We start from the raw sequence: 6,625 nt of genomic DNA on the forward strand, positions 1-6,625 counted from the left end.
CCATTCTTTTTCAAGCTCTGGCGCTGGGATCCTGGAATGTGACCACCTGATTGTGTTGCTCACCCCAGCCCCATTTTCCAAGAGGGAATTCCTGACACAGGAAGCATACAATCAAGTATGACTGTGCGAGTTGGAACAAATAGGGCTGCTTGGTTCATGTAAAGAATAATAAGGGCCCCAGAGTGTGGACACCTCAAGGTAGCGGGGTGAGGGGATAGCTCCAACAATTAAGTTGGAAGAATGACTGGGACAGACAAGTGAGGCAGCGGCAGGGACCCAATCAGTTGAGGTCTTTAACACGCCTGGAGGTGACTCCATTATTCATGGATCTTGCTGTTGCACAAACCTTATGCTGGCGCTGCTTCTTCCGTGCCAACCAGAGAAGCGGTATGTGGAGCAGCTGCCAAGCAGAAGAGAGCTATGTCATCTGGGCGATAGACTTCCTAGTGTTGGTGCTGGGTCAGTAGAACCTTGGAGCCAGTGAGCACTTCCTTGGTGTGGACGAAGCATGAAGGCGAAAGAAACTACTGTAGAGCCTCTCTTCCCTCTCTTCCTCTCTCTCTTTTTTTTTTGTGAGGAAGATTGGCCCTGAGCTACCATCTAGTGCCAATCCTCCTCTTTTTGCTGAGGAAGATTGGCCCTGAACTAACATTCGTGCCTATCTTCCTCCACTTTATATGTGGGACGCCACCACAATATGGCTTGATGCGTGGTGCGTAGGTGCACACCCGGGATCTGAACCCGCAAACCCTGGGCCGCCAAAGCGGAGCGCATGAACTTAACTGCTACGCCACTGGACTGGCCCCCATCTCAACTCATATTTTTGATGGGAAAACCAGAAAATCCAACCAGTCTTCAGAAGAAATAGCTTTCTAGTCATCAAAACCACTTCACTATCTGCAATGTTTAGTTATTCTTTTCTTCACCCACCCACACCATCCATCTAATCCAGTTTTTTAGTTTAGTTCCTAATTGTTTTATGATGATAACGTACTTATAAGTATTTTCTTAAGGTTTGTAAAGAGTGGTTGCATTGTGTCCTCATTTTATTGTGTTTGCAATCACTCCGCTCCAGGAAGAACTGAAATGCTGTCTTGTGAGCATGAAGTGAACAGGCTGTTTTGCTCCAGCCACTTTTCTTGTACAACCACGTGGATGGACCAGATGTCCTCAGGTCTTTTCCATCTTCAGTTTCTATGACTGTGGAATAAATGTTCAGATAGAAACTCCACTTTCGGATGTACTGCTGGCATTGTCTTTGGTGATTCAAACGTTGATGTGGTACCAGCCCCTTCCTAACAGGAGCCCCACTGATGCTATGATTTAGGCTTGTTTCCTTGGTCTAGTCCAAAGTGGCACAAAATATGTTGAGAAAACTCAAGGGCCGGGCATCATGAAGTAGAATTGAAATGGCTTCATCTGAAAGAGACATTCTAGGAAAAGCTACAATATTAAGAGACCTCTGAAAAACCACCCTGACCACATTTAGTAATTCAACCAACATTTGCTAAACAGCTTGTATTTATGTGCCAAGTGCTGGAGACACAACAGTGAATAAGATAGGCATGGTCTCTAACTTCAGGGACCTTCTCAGAATCCATCCTTTTCACAACCTGTGAACAGACAATACTGTAATAACTAACATTTATTGAGCACTTTATAAACTGTGATCTCATTTAATCCTCATTAAAACCCCATGAGGTAGGTACTGTAACCCTAGTCTGGAGTAGGTAAACTAGACCTCTAGTTTACAGAGGGAAAAACTAAGGGTCAGGGAATTATGTAAGTTGCTCAAGGTCACGCGCTAGTAGAGTAGCAGATTCACACGCAGGCAGTGCAATTCCAGAACAACCACACTATACTGTCAAGGTACTGATCGATGCCTTACAACTTCCCCTTCTTCCTCTAACCCACCTTTAGCCTTTCTGCCATATTGCCTCCCACCTATGCCTCTGCCTGGCCCCCAGCTCCACGGAACAGGGAGGGAAGCTGATGTGGTATCTGCACCTGCACTGGTCCATTGAACTCAACACTGTAGCCCTTGAGTCTCACCGAAATAGATTCGGGCATCTCTTCCTTTTTGCTTTCTAGCCCAACCACGAACTGGTGCAAACACAGCTGCAAATCACTCAGCAGTCCTCCAGTCTCAGGCATCTTGCAGTTTCTGACAACCCAGGCAGTTTTAGCAGCTGCAAACTTGCCATCAGGAATCTGCTAGCTGAATGCACTCTTCACACACATTCTTCTGGAACGTACTCAAGTCAAATCTCATAAGAATATAAACCTACTGTATAACCTAACTCAACTGCCAACTTACCCAAGGATGTTTTGCATCATTCAGTCATTCATTTTTTGGACACATTTTGAGCCACACATTGGGCTAGCTGCTGGAGACAGAAAGATAAAAAGCCGATTCTGATCCCATGGAGCTCAGTCTAGTGGGGAGACACAACTGGCAAAACAATGTGGCACGTGCTCTGATAAAGAAATGCACATCAAGTACTATGGGAGCAAAGACACTTGTGTGTGTGTGTGTGTGTGTGTGTTTGTGTATGTGTGGTGGAGAAATTGAGTGGAGAGTAACAGGGATCCCAGGTAAAAGAAATAGCATGTACAAAGTCCCAGAGTTGGGAAACTGTGGCAGTCATGAAACTTAGGAACATCAATAGTTCAACATGATAGGAACTTAGAAGCACAAGGCAAGTGCAAGCTGTAAGGACTGGAAAGAGAAACGCCAAGGCAAGATCACTGTGCTAAAGCAGATCCGTATCCCAAAGACTACAGGGACCATTCAAGGATTCTAAGCTGAAGAAGGATGAATTAAAAGACCGGGATCCTCAGCACTAAGTGGAACTGGCTGTCATTGACACGTATGTAGTTTGTAGGCCAGTGGGCAAAGTTAACTCTGATGTTTCGGAATGACTAGGCCATGACATCATTTAACCAGAACAGATGGACTTAGAGACAGACAGAAACACACATTGCCTAGACTCCAAAGAGGATGTCAGTCTTATTTTTTCCCAGAAATAGGAAGAAAATATAGAAGAAAAATTGACCTCTCAAGTTTTTTATTCACGACAATAAAAGTAAATATTTTGAGCATTTACTAGCTGCCAGGCACTGTGCTAAATGTTTTGCATTTATTGACTCATTTCTTTCTCAGTACAATCCTGTAGTGTGGTTATTTCTATTTTATAGATGAAGAAACTGAAAGAGAGGTGAAGTAACTTGCTAATACGTGGCAGGGTCATTCTCATCCAAGTCTGACTTCATAAGAAATGCATTTAAAACAGCTCCTGGGATCACAGTATGCACTCAGCAAATGCATCAACAGAGTGGGTGAGCAGGAGACACCTAAGATCCCTTTGGTTCAAGTCTATTGTAGACCAAAGTGCTATGCGAACTCTCAGTGAATAGGGGGACACAACGCAGTCCTAATCTAAGGCCTGGCAAAGATCCTACTTACATTAGAACTATCAAGACTCAATACACTAGGTTTACAGAAGTTTTTGGAAAGACTTCAAAAAGACTCACAAAGTATTTTCACTTCTTATCTCCCTGATGACAAGCCCTCTGTTGGTACAGGTCTCCCCTTATGGTAAAAGAAAGAACAGTGGAGGTCTGATTGTCACATTTTGATTCTGCTACTCAACCGAGTGACCCTGGAGCCTATTTCCCCGTCTCTAAAATGAGGACATGGTTTGAGGTCCCTTTTAGCTCTCACGTCCTACCTTTTAAATCATTCCACTCCACAGATTTCAGTAACCGGAAATCCTCAGAGCATATCATTATGTTAGTGTGAATATCCTATGGTTCCAATTTTGTCTACAATTTCCCTCAAAAAAAAGGCTAAATCTACAATAAGAGAAGCCCTAGCTATCATGGGTTGCCTCTAACAGGGTATTAGTTTCAGAATTCATAATTCCTTTTGTTATCACCACAAAAGAAATTTAACATGGAGTCACATATTTTAGGATAATCCAATTTTGAAGAGTACTTCAATATATGAAGAAAGGTTGTTTCCACTTAGAGGGTGAAATAAAGAAATAAGGTTTGAATTCACACATTGGTTCAATAAAGCAGACTTCTAAAGATTTGTCAGCAGAAGCATGGAGCTGAATTAACTTAATCATGCAAACCTTTACTGCGTATTGTGTGCCAGGCCCTCTGCAGGATGCTGGGGATTAGATTGTTAAGACATTGTCCTTTACATGTCCTGATTCTAGTAATTATGAAGTATGCTATAAATAAGAACTTAATATCTAATGTTAGGAAGTGACCAAACTTGGGCAGAAATCACCAGAAGATAAAGCTCAATTTTTCTTTGGGGTGGGACAACGACAGATCTAGGAAATTTTTAAGCTGTTTCCATGCCAAGAGTTTCCTATTGTGTAAACCTGATCCAACATACACACAACCCACCAATTTTCTACTTACTGTCTCAGTGTAGCTGTCATGTCAGTTAGGTACACTTTTGTGAAAAGAACGGGCCAAAACTTTTCTGCAGACTCACTGATACTTGGGTTTATCAGTCAATTGACAGTCCTCAGGAAAAACCTTAAGGACCAAAATTTAAAGGCATTCCACACCAGCAAATAACCATGGAAATAGATGAGAAAAGCATAGAGCTTCCTTCAAGAACTGAGCATCACGAGCGTAGGTGGTCTAAAAGAACACAGGTGATCACTTCCTTATTGTCCAGATCTTCCCATGAATCCCCACAGTATCAAATCACACTCATCACTCAAGGAGCACGCACACGGTACTATGCACATGGAGCTCCTGCCCTCGAAGAACAAAGATGTGGTGGATCTGGACAGCGAGTAACAAAAAAACAAGGAATCCCAAAGGAAATTCAGGTAACTTCTGGATTTCCGGAATGCAACAGCTAGCAGAAACAGCTGAATACCTTTGCAAAAGATCTCTATAGCAGGTAAGAAGAGCCAAGCCATGTAGTTAAGACATATGCCTCAGGGCACATCAACTCTGAGTTTGGTCCAAATCTCCAAGACTATTTGAAGGTAACAACAAAAGAAAGTAAAGAAAAAAAGAAGAGACCATCCCTACAAGACCTAAAATGTTTTTTAAAAAAAAGAGGAGACTCCAGTACTTCTATAATACTCTTTGAAATTGGTGTTTATTTATGAAATTGGCATTAACGAAATTCTCTATTTAAAAAGTTCCACGGGGGCCAGCCCCGTGGTGTAGCGATTAAGTGCGCGCGCTCCGCTGCTGGCGGCCCAGGTTCAGATCCCGGGTGCGCACCGACGCACCACTTGTCAGGCCATGCTGTGGCGGCGTCCCATGTAAAGTGGAGGAAGATGGGCACAGATGTTGGCCCAGGGCCAGTCTTCCTCAGCAAAAAGAGGAGGATTGGCATAGATGTTAGCTCAGGGTTGATCTTCCTCACACACACACAAAAAAAGTTCCACGGATCTAGGGCAGTGATTCTTAATTTTTTTGGGCTTTGTGAAGTTTTAAAATTCCTTTAAGGATTTGAAAAAAGCTATGAATGATGTACACACAACACAAAATTTGGTATACAATTCGTGGGTATTCCTGAAGCCCATTCATTGGCCTCTTCTGTAGTGAGAGAAGCCAGAATACCCAAAAATCACGACTGTTTTTGGTCATTATCTGACAATGACTTTAAGAGTTCTCCTTCTGTTGCCTGGACCTCAAGCTAGTTGGGACTAGGGGTTTCCTGCTCTTCCCAGCTAGAGCAACTTCCCCTAAATCCAGCTTCCCACGAGATTAGTGGTTTCCTCGACAACATTCCACAGGATCCACGGTCACCTGATGTAGGGAAGCTGGCTTTCCCAGCCAAGTGTCATAAACAGTTAACATCCAAACCCAAACCACCTGCTGCCCAAGTAGTCTATTTCCCTCCAAACCAGCAGAGTTACACCCAAGCTGGGCCGGTCAGAAGACAGCAGCAAGGGGAAAGTGTCCTCTTATCGCCTGCACATGCTGTGTGTGTCCAGGAGGAGAGCCTGACCCCATCATGGCGATGTATGTCTGTTGGGTTGGGGGACGGGGGATCAAGAGACCAGTGACCTCTGTGATAATGCTGTAAGATTCTCCAATTAGACTCATTTCTTAACCCTCACCGCGTGACTTTGTGGAATTCATCACAAGTCACGCTGATTGTAGGCAGTGACCACGAGAGGACATAGAATTTGTCCCTACCTATCTTCTAGGACAGGTGGTGCTCAAGAAGGGACCCACTTTATACAACCCCTTAGCAAAGATATAAAACACCTCTGGTGTGCTGGTCACTATAAAACTTATAATTCAAGAACTCTCAGCCTCAAGTGCCAGGCAGCCTTATTCTCCCTGGAAAACAAATCACAATCTCTTACCCCCACAGCGAACTATGGAAGGGAACTGAGTAGTCAAAAAACCGTCATCTTTTAAGCATAATCTCTCCCCAGAACAGACTCAATAAAACAACTGGGAGAAAAGTGCTCCAATTAATCAAAGAAATAAATACTTTAAACACAGCTAGCCTCTTAATCTAAGTTGATTATTTCTGTTCAAGAGAATTCAATTCTAGAACAGCAGGTGTAAAATCAACTAATAATGACAAATACAAAAGTTTCCAAGAAAAACACAAACACAAAAG

The sequence above is a fragment of the Ceratotherium simum genome, chromosome 29 (genome assembly GCF_057802395.1).
Source record: "Ceratotherium simum simum isolate JZ-2026a chromosome 29, ASM5780239v1, whole genome shotgun sequence".
In the NCBI taxonomy this organism is placed as follows: Eukaryota; Metazoa; Chordata; class Mammalia; order Perissodactyla; family Rhinocerotidae; genus Ceratotherium; species Ceratotherium simum.